The 10,183-nt window shown below is 58.1% G+C and overlaps 1 protein-coding gene across 1 annotated transcript in view; it reads left to right on the forward strand.

Annotated features, from left to right (window-relative positions):
• The first annotated feature begins 211 nt into the window (after positions 1-211).
• KIAA0513 (KIAA0513 ortholog) overlaps positions 212-10,183 on the forward strand; it is a 28,034-nt gene continuing 18,062 nt past the window's right edge. Inside the window, exon 1 of the mRNA XM_009277277.2 lies at positions 212-283. The gene's annotated coding sequence lies outside the window, so the exon portion shown is untranslated. The remainder of the gene's footprint in view (positions 284-10,183) is intronic.

Raw genomic sequence — 10,183 nt, forward strand, 5'->3', positions numbered from 1 at the left:
GAACCGGGCTTTGCAGGGATCCCTCGGGGTTGTGGGCCTGGCTGGTTTCCCAGCCCAGTGCGGGTGAAGGCAGCGGCTTGGTGTGACGGAGGGGCCAAAAATAGAAACTTTACCGTGAGCGGAGAGGAATAATACTTTTCCTGAAGCCGTGCCATAGCCTTGAGGCTGCTAACGTGGTGATAAGCTGTTGTTTGCCTGTGCTCTGGAGCAAGCGTGTTTTCTCTCTTCCTTGTTCCAACCCTGGAGAAAAAGCCCAGCGATTTTGCTGCCGTGGGACCACCAGGTCTGTATTTTATTATTTCTCTATTCTGGCAACGCCTGGAGACCTGACTTGACTTAACGTAGCGTGACATGGCTGACGGCCCCGGCCGTGCTCTTGGATTAAAAGCCAGAAGCAGAAGGTGCAGGGGAGCTCTGCAGCTTTCGGGGGGGATGAGCTGAGCAGATCTGATGCCTTAATTAGTGGGGTTTGGGGGTCTGGGGAGTCGTGGATGCTGATGCCCAGCTGGGCTGCACCCCCCGGAGCCGCGTCGAGGGGCGAGTGCAGCCGTTTCATGGCACCGGGAGGAGGAAACGTTTGCAAGCCGGCTGTGCAAACAAGAGGCCCCGAGGAGGAAACACCGTGAGCCAGGCTGGGGAAAATCCCAACCTCCTTGTGCAAAGCCCAGGGCTCGAGGAGAGGATTAAATCCCAGATAAAACTGGGATTGCCCTGTCCTTCTCCTGTCCTGCCCCAAAACTCGTGCTTTCAGGTGAGGTGATGCCACTGTCTCGTGCAGGAGCACGGTGACTGGCGCCAGGCAGTTTTAGTGGTGCAGAGTTTGGTGGGTAGGAGAAAAACTTACTGACACCCTCCATAAAAGACTTCTGCTAAATACTGAGCTAATTTTAGCTATTTTATTATCAAGCAGCTCTGGGTGATAACGTCTGTAACAGTTTAGTGGCCGGTTGCCTCTTGCAGCACCAACACAGTGCAGGTTTAGATGAGTTTTTTTCCCTTTATAAAACTCTCTGCAAATCACCTCCTTGGCCTTGCATCTGCCCTGAAGCGCGGCCGATAAAACCGGAGCCTTTTCCCAGCTTCAGCCCATCTCCGGGAAGGAGGATGGTATTAAACTTGAAACAAATTACATTGTGCATTCGAGTGAGGATGCTCGAATGCGTTTTCTTTTCCTAATGACGGAGGCAGTGGGAATTGCAGCACCATTAATTTCTCCTTTTGCCTCCTGCGAGTTGTCAGCAGCTCTCCCCTCACCTAGTAACTACCTCATCCAACGGGTTGGATGCTCTGCTGGCACCTTTTGTACGAGCTCAGTGCACGCAGCAAGGCTGAAAAATAACCGGAGCAGCCCGGGAAATGCTGCGGGGCGAAGCCGGGAGCCGTGGGAGGCGGCAGGGATGCAGGGTTTGCAGCGAGCTCCGGAGGAACCAGCCCAGCCCCGGCATCCAGGGCTGCCGCTTCCCGTGGCGTTTCCTTCTGTTTTGTGCTTTTTGAACCTTTCGGGGTTTCTCGCTGTTGGTGGAGAGCGGGGAGACGGGGAGGCTGCTGGGCTCTAAAGCGTTTCCAGCCTGGAGGAAGATCAGCCGTGCTGCCGGCTCTTGGGATGGGAAACCGCCGCTCGGAGGACAATAAAGGTTATTAAATGTCAGGGAGAAATAAAGCTGCCTTTTTTTTTTCTTTGTTCTTTTTTTTTTTCCCCCCTGGCTAAACTGGTTTGCAGGCGCTTTGTGCCACGGTCGGAGCAGTGGGAGGTGCGGACCGGGGCAGGGGAGTGGCTGCCTTGGGGCATCCCATTTACTCTGGATTTGGGATGGGGGGGTTACTCCTCCAGCACTTGGGGGTCCTGGCCGCAGGTCAGGGACCCGCAGACCCAGCCTTACACAAGGGCAGAATTAAATGGGTGTATTCCCTTTGCGGGCACAGCCTCGCAGGGGGTTGCATGGCTTTGGGCTCACGCTCTGGGCTGCGGGATGCATCCAGCTGCCTCCGCCGCCAGCTGCTAACGTTGCTCCAAACCTTTGCCAAGCGGAGGGGTGTCGGTGATGGCACGGGAGGCGGTGACACCGGCTTCGCTGGCCTCCGCCACACCTCTCCGTCCAGCCCCGTGCCCTCGTGGCTCGTGGCTCCGGCAGTGTGAGCAGCAACAGGTCTTTCCAGTCCACCCCGGCGCTCGCCCGGGGCCATGTTTCGGCACGCAGCCCCTTCGGGGGCTCACATCACGGCTCTCGGGGCACGTCAGGAGCAGGGCGGCACCCGGGGAGAGGGAAGAGCACCGGGTGCATCACCAGCTCACCTTGTTTATCTTTTATGTTGACAATCGTAGCTTTAATTAATCATCGTGCACTGGTAAATGCTTGCAAAACTCCCTGTAACGCTAGGCTGTATCCGCCCCGGGACCAAGCTCGCCGGGGTGCACGGGGCATCGCCTTTTGCCAGCCACTTCTTGCCCGCTGGCAGGAGCAGCCCCGGGGAGCCAGCTCCCACGGATTGAAGGTAAAAAGCAAATTTTTGTGCTGCGGGGCTCCCCCGGGGAGCGATGCTGGGGCCAGAGCAGCCCCTCGGGGCTCCCCGAGGGTGGGCGTCTGCCTGCGGCACAGCTGATTCCACCTGGCAAAGCCGCTGGAGTCTGCTGGGAGAAAATATTAGGTGCTGGCCTGCACCCCACACGGCAAGAAGAAGGTGTGGAATGACAAAAGTTGGCAAATTTGATGTAGTTTGGAAATCAGGCATCTTTTCGGGCGGTGAGCAGGATGAGCCCTAGGATCAATGGCCAATGATCAAAGTGCAGCTCCCATGAGATCCCAAACCACGGCATCTCCCCTGCTCCCCCTTGGAAGCTCACCCATGGCACCGCTGCGACGCTTTCCCGGGTATTTTCACCTCCGCCGCGCCGCTGCCTAGCTCTCCATTTTAACAGATGGCTGGAGTGACAATTACTGCCTCAAAAGACTGTATTTATAAATTCCTTGTTGGGCTGTTACGCAGCATGTGATAGAGCTTCACACAAACAGAGAGCTGAGAGTCACTGCTGGCTGTTGTAACTGGAAAGGAAATTATATCGCACAAAGCACTTTAGGAGAGCGTGATGGGTTTTGCCGGGGAAGCGGCTTTGGTGGGTGTGTGCAAAATGAGTTTGGTTTGCGTAGATTTGGCGCATGTTAAGAAATAGTCGCCTGGGGGTGACTGGCACCGGCCGGCTGGCATCCCATCCCATCCCATCCCATCCCATCCCATCCCATCCCATCCCATACGGAGGGCTGCAGGACCGCGAGGCGAAGCTGCCTTTCATGGCTCCTGGGGTTAATTTAATTGCTTTTCTCCTCTTCCTGGTTATCGTGCTCATGAATTTGGAAGCTCTTAATGCAAAACAATTAGGGACACAGTTCCCTGGGGATGCAGCGATCTCCTGTCTGGCAATGCAACGGGTCTTTCGTCCTCCCTGTCCCTGCCCACTTGCTGCTGGGCACCGTGTGCTGCTGATCGGGAAGGTCGATGGTGATGCCCGACGTGGCAGGCTGCACATGGAGGGTTGCGGAGGATGCTGACGAAGTTAAAGTTAAATCAGCCGACCCTTGGGAAAGATGATTGGGAGAGCAGGGAGGTCTGCGGGGAGTCGGAAGGAGCACGCCGCATTACGGAGGGCTGCAGGACCGCGAGGCGAAGCTGCCTTTCATGGCTCCTGGGGTTAATTTAATTGCTTTTCTCCTCTTCCTGGTTATCGTGCTCATGAATTTGGAAGCTCTTAATGCAAAACAATTAGGGACACAGTTCCCTGGGGATGCAGCGATCTCCTGTCTGGCAATGCAACGGGTCTTTCGTCCTCCCTGTCCCTGCCCACTTGCTGCTGGGCACCGTGTGCTGCTGATCGGGAAGGTCGATGGTGATGCCCGACGTGGCAGGCTGCACATGGAGGGTTGCGGAGGATGCTGACGAAGTTAAAGTTAAATCAGCCGACCCTTGGGAAAGATGATTGGGAGAGCAGGGAGGTCTGCGGGGAGGTTACACCCAAGCGGGGTGCTCAGGAGCGGATGGGTGAGCTGGCCTGCTCGGGAATCCACGTCTTTGTCAGGATTTGGAAATAAAAGCAGAAGAATAGCATTCGGTCCTCTGCCAGCGTGTCGTGCCCTTAGCATCCACATTGCTGGGCTCGAGTAATCTGCACCATCTTGCCGGTGACCCTCCCTTTGGTGCTGCCGCCGCCAGCATCTCCCGAGCATCCACTGCACTTGTCCTGAGCTGCTCACGTCTGAACAGGGACCGCGGGGCTGCCACGGGCTCCTCTCTCCCGTGCGTGGGGCGGTGATGGACCACGCTCTGCCTGGGTAAGACGGCACGGTTGGAGGTGATACTTAACCGTGGCTTGTCACCCTTTCTAGCAGCTGAGCCAGAAAAGGGAGAGGGGACATAAAACATGGGGGCTGTGCCGGGCAAGTGCTGCAGGTATCAGCGAGCGGCATGTTTTGGGGAGGCTGGTGGAGGCACCGTGGGGTTTTGCCCAGCATTGAGGTGCAGTGCTGGGCTGCCTTTCCCTGGGAAACCAGGCGGTTTGCAGAAGCTGAGACAGAACCTGCCACGCCGAGGCCCCTTCTGCTGCTTTGGGAGCTGCCCCACGATGCTGGCGTGCTCCCCGCTGCCGCCCTGGCCCCGTGATGCTGCCGGAGCAGAAAGCTGAGCTGTCACTCGCCCGTGCAACCTTTGCACTCCTGGCAGCCCCGCGTTTGCTCCTTGCCCGTCCTGGCTTCCTCGCATGGGTGGGAGGGATCAAAACCAGCTTCATTTCCCCCAGCTCCGTCGCTGCCGGCACTCCCTGGGTGGTTTGCCGTGCTCCCGCGGGCTGGTTTACTGGGCAGGGAGAGGACGAAGAGCAGCACTCGGGGGAATTATTTAAATTGCAGGTGCAGCAGGAGCTCTTCCCCGGGGCCATCTCGCCATGCAGCCAGCAATGGTGTGTATGCAACGCCCGCGCGGGCCCCAGCTATTTCTGTATTAAATGTTTGATGGAGCCAAACACGATTTTGGGTGTATTTGCAGGGAAAGCACAGAGAGAGGAGCCCCGCTTGCGTTGCTCGAGCTCGTGTCAGCCTGGCCATCTGTGTCTCCCCGGGAAGGCAATATAAATAGGTTCGGCTGCTTTCCTTTTCCGTGGCATAACTTTTCGGCACTCTGCAGATTACAGGGAGGCTGAGGGTAATTATAACACCTTCATCCTAACTTGCTGACGCCTGCCTCCCTCGCTGAGCTCGTCTAACGCACGTGCTGTGGCAGATGTTTGCTAACCGAGAGGACCCCGGGGAGACACGGGAAGGCTTTTTCCTCCCTGAAGAAGTTAGCATCAAGGAGGAGTGTGTCTTTGACAGCCCGTGGCAAGCTCCACTTTGCCCAGCAGAGATGTAAGCGGCAGCTGGCAGTGCAGTCGTGTCCCCCTGATGCAGGATCCAGCCGTGGGGTGGCCCCAGGAAGGGCAGAGCTGTGGCGGGGAGCGTGTGCTCTGGCATCTTCTGCTCTGCATGAATAATGCACCAAATCGCTGTGTTTTCAGGCTTGTTTCGTAGCCTGGATCCCAGCTGCGATTTACTGGGGCAAGCTGGAGGTCAGTGCAGGGCTCGTCCCCTCTAGCTCTTCCGCTGTGTCTGGCTAAGGTGGAGAAAACCCCGTGTTTTAAACCACATAAACACCCGGCAAAGGAGAAGCTGCTCGGCAGTGCCCGGCTGTGTTCAGCTGCGTTCAGCTCGGTTACAGTCGGCGCAGGGGAGATGGTTTCCCGTGCCCGGACCGGTGGTGTGCCACACATGGGATGTGCCAGCGGGGTGTGAAGCTGGGAGCGCAGGCGGATCCTCATCCTTAGGTACTTCCACAGGTGAGGAGAAGGAAGCTCTGGTGATCTCTGCATCAGAGATTCAACCAGGAATAAGGAAACGAGAGGATTTACCCAACCATTGTACAAATAGGGGCGTTCAGTACATGAGGGTCCAACTTAATGCCATAAACCAGATTGGATTAGGAAGGATTTGCAGAGGACCAGTCTGGAAGAGCGGCTTATTTAGGTTTTTAGCAGCCGTGTCACAACAATATGTGGTGTTGCAACACGCTCTTGCATCGTATGTTCACGCTGGGGTGTTGGGTTTGAAGGGCTCAGTGAGCAGCTGGGAGCTCCTGGGCTGGGCACAGGGGAGACGGTGTGGGGTGGCCACGGAGCGGGGTGGCCACGGAGCGAGGTGGCCACGGGAGGGTGGTCTGGGCTGTGAGAGGGCGTGGGAGGACATGGCTAGGTACGCACCAGGGACCCAACATCTTCCTTGTCTCCTGAGTCTGAACCAAATCCCTCAGCCCATGAGACAGTGGAGGGTGAATATCCTTTGGGGCTTGGATGGTTTCGTACTGTTGTGGGTCTTTTTAATAATTTCTTGTTGTGCAAGTGACTCTGTGGTGTTGAAATGTCTTGTTGCCCCTGTCCCACCTCATGCGCTTTTGCTGTGCTCCGGGTGGGCACGTCCCTGCCCAGGCTGTGGCCGCAGACACGTCCAGCCGCAGCAGAGGAGCTGCCCCTCTTTCATGGGGCTCGACTCGCACCATGGGGTCAGCCCGGCCCTATGGAGTTTGCATGCAGGACCTGGGCTTTGGGGCTTTTGTCAGAGCTTTTCTCTCGTTTCTCCCTGCTCTTGCTCTGCCCCCATTCCTTACAGCGGGATGTTGCATCACATCCTTCTGTCTTCGAAACCCTGGCTCCTTTCCAGAGCTGTCAGCGCCTTCCCCTGTGCCTTGTGCCCAGCCCTGCTCTCCTGGGCTGCTTTTTGCTCAAGGGCGTGAAGCCAGAAATTGCCCAATACTTTAGTAACTTCCACAAAAGAGGGGCTTCCCCTTGTAGCTGCCGAGTAGGTGGGGATGTCACCCTCTGCTCAGCACCGATTCCTCCTCTCTGCTTCCCTCCTGTTGCTGGAGAACCGGCCCCGGCAGATGTGAGCTTGGCTGTCTCGCAGCACCCGCCTGCTGCTGGAGTCGTGCCGTGTTGTGATCGGGGGAGGAAAATAGGCCACTTATCGTGTGCGACAGACACAGCCACCCCTGGAGCCTTTTGTCTGCAAAAAAGGGAATGGAGTGATGAATATCCACGTCAATCCGGGGGCAGAGCTGCAGCTGGGGCCCCAGTGCCGGTGGGTCTGTGGGTGCCCACGGGCTCCCTCCAAATGCCCCGAGGAGGGAGGTGGGTGCTGGAGGGTGGATGCGGCTGCAAGAGTCGGGGGGAGGTGGGAGATGGGTCTCGGCTGGGGATGGAGCTGGGGACCAGGGTCCCTCCATCTCGCCGAGCAGCTGCTCTCCCAGGAGGGTGCTTTTGGGGGGCACCACCACGGAGAGGTTTCCGCAAGCTGCTTGGAAAGTCTCGAACATCTCATACGGGTGCAGGCGGGTTAATAACCCAACCTCAACCTTGGCAGAGGCGGGCTGCCCTGGTCCTTGGCCACTTCCAGCCGAGGCGGGGGGGCACGGCAGAGTCATGGGGCAGATGCTCTCCTGGCGCCCTGGCGAGCAGCCCAGGGCCTCTCCTTTCCTCGTTAAGGTGAATCATTCCTGGGGAGGGCTGTGAGTTAGCGAAGCAGGTGGAGCAGGCATAAAACTGCCCGTCTCCCATCCCGGTGCCGGAGGCTGGGTTTGGTTCGGCGCCAGGAGTGTGCATGCCGGCACATCTCCGGGGTTTCCGTCTCCCGTGCTCCGGTGCAAACCCGAGGTCAGCAGCAGAACCGACAGATAAAAAACACAACCTGCAAGTCATGCTTTAAAGATCGGGCAGCCACGTGAAAACCCAACCAGCAAAAGCCAGCAAGGGGGAAGGCAGTAAAACCCTCACCATCACGTTATATAAAAACTGGGGATCTGGGATGTGTTTTTACATGTCACCAGCAATTTCTGAAATCTGACTTAATTATAGTAATCACCCTCAGTCACTCAGAAATGCTCTTGGATTTCTGCTGAGCTCAAACTTTGTGTCACGAACGCGTTGTTTCCTCTGTGGGCTGCTGCTGATGTGTGCGGGGGGGTAGGCAGCATCCCCTCCACGCGGGGACGGACGGGGAGTTTCTCACTGATTGGCACTATCTGAGCTCTCCCTGTGAGGATGCTCCGTGGCAGGAGTGACTTACCTATCTCTCTCGCTCCTGCGTGGCTCAAAAGGACTGAAAAGGCTTTTGACTCTCTTCCTAGAGTGCCCTTGTGCGGCAGCCTCTGGGTTTGGCCAGGCTCTGCTGGGGATGCTGCAGTCCCCTCAGCACCAGTCCCAGCAATATTTCCCTGGGTTCGTAAGATGTGCTGCTCATGGGCCGTCCCTCCACAGCATCTCTTGGCGGGGGAAGGTGCTGATGTTACAGCCAAGCCTGATTTTCACTCCCCATGGGTAGCAGAGCAGGACTGGCTATTGCTGCTGGTCCTCCGGGGTGTGCTGGGTCAATGATCGCCGTCTCCCTGACCGTGGAGGGATGGTCTGATACAGGAGTACGGAAAAGGGCTCTGCTCTGGGTTGGGGTGATGCTGGAGCAGGGAAGATAAGCAGGACCAGGGATGCCATGCTGACACGGGGGTTTCCAGCCTCCCCTCGCTGTCGGAGGATGCGTGCTACTGCCTGGGAAGTGCTGCAGAGCTGGGGGAGGCCGTTGCTCCCCCAAAACACCCCCCTTCGGAGACAGCCTGTTGGGTTAATGCGGATAGTGGCTGGCCGAGTGACAGGGTCCTTTTGGGAGGGCTGAGATGCCCTGGCAGAGGCTGGCAGGGGCGGAGGTGGAGGGGTTGGTGGCCTCCTCTACATGGTCATTTGCTTCTCTTTGTATCAGAGACTCCCTGTCGTGAGCATCCCAAAATTGCCACCCGGGCATGTAACACCCCCTCTGGGACATGCCTCCCAGGGGTCTTGCTCCCCGAGTGCTGCCCTCATCCCACCGCACGCTGCGCCGGCTGCTCTCACCTAGTTTCTCATCCCCACTGGGGCTTTTCTCCCTCTGATCTCAATTGTTGTGGTTTTTTTTTCCCCGGACTGGCTCATCTGGGGAGGAACAGAGCAGGTAACTCACAATCCTCAGGGGTCTGAGTGATGGGGAGGCTTAAAAACCAGCTAAAGGTGATGGAGAGGGCTGGCGAATTCCGCTTTGATGGGGACCCCCCTAATTTTATTTAATATTTCAGATGTCTGCGTTCACAGGGGCTTGGACAGGCTGTTTTGGGGGTGTGTGTGATGAGAATCCCCCCGCAAGGCAAGCGCTCTTGCAGGGGCTGCATGCTCGCCCTGTGCCGCAGGAAAGGGGCCGGCACGGCTCTCGGGAGACGTCCGCGCTCAGCCGGCCATGAAAACCGTGGTGAAATTACACAATAAGCTTTTTCCTTCCCCTTCCTCCGAGCCGGCGCTGCAGCCGGCAGGGCTCTGCGCGCAGCCGTGCGTGCCTGCGTGGGCACCCGGGGGGGACGCGATGTGCCTGAGCTCCGGAGGGAGGGATCGCATCGTCCCCGCGTTGCCCACCTCGGCTGCTCCCCGGCGTGCCAGCCACGCTGGACCCAGCCTCGCCGGATGCCGCTGACCCGCCGGCGAGCGAAGGTGTGCCGAGGCTCCTGGGTGCAGGTAAAAGCCAGGGGAGAGAGGGAGGGAGGGCAGCGACCGGGGGACACCGGCTCCGCTTTGACCCCACGCAAGGACAGGCCTCGGCATGGCAGCACGGTCCCCCCCTGCCGAGGTTTAATCCGTCCTCTTTCCCCATCTCATGCTGGGAGGTGATAACCCGCTTTCTTGTGGCCCAGCCACGGAGGCATCGCCATCCTCTCTTTAAACTCAACCCATCGGTTGGATGCATTCATCCTCCCCGGGCAGGATACAGCGTCCCCAGGCACCCCGTGGTTCCCCGGGCTCCATCAGCAAAAGGTTTCAGCCGTGCTGCCCTGCCGTCTGCATCTTTAACCGTGAACGCAGCAGCGGAGGCTGGAGGCAGCACCTCCCGTGGGAGTGGGGGGCTGAGTGTGTTCGGGGCAGGGGAAACCCCCCCCCGTGCCTTTCGGGGAGATCATTTCCAAAATACAGCCCGGCCCCTGGGGTCCCCGGGTGAAATTTTGCTGGATGAAAATGGGAATTGCAGAATAAATACCTCTGTTTCGGGGCTCCCTGGGGATGTGTGTGCGTGGCGGGGGGGGGGGGGAAGCTGGGCTGCTGGGA

The sequence above is a fragment of the Aptenodytes forsteri genome, unplaced genomic scaffold, assembly GCF_000699145.1.
Source record: "Aptenodytes forsteri isolate BGI_AS27 unplaced genomic scaffold, ASM69914v1 Scaffold50, whole genome shotgun sequence".
Lineage (NCBI taxonomy): Eukaryota > Metazoa > Chordata > Aves > Sphenisciformes > Spheniscidae > Aptenodytes > Aptenodytes forsteri.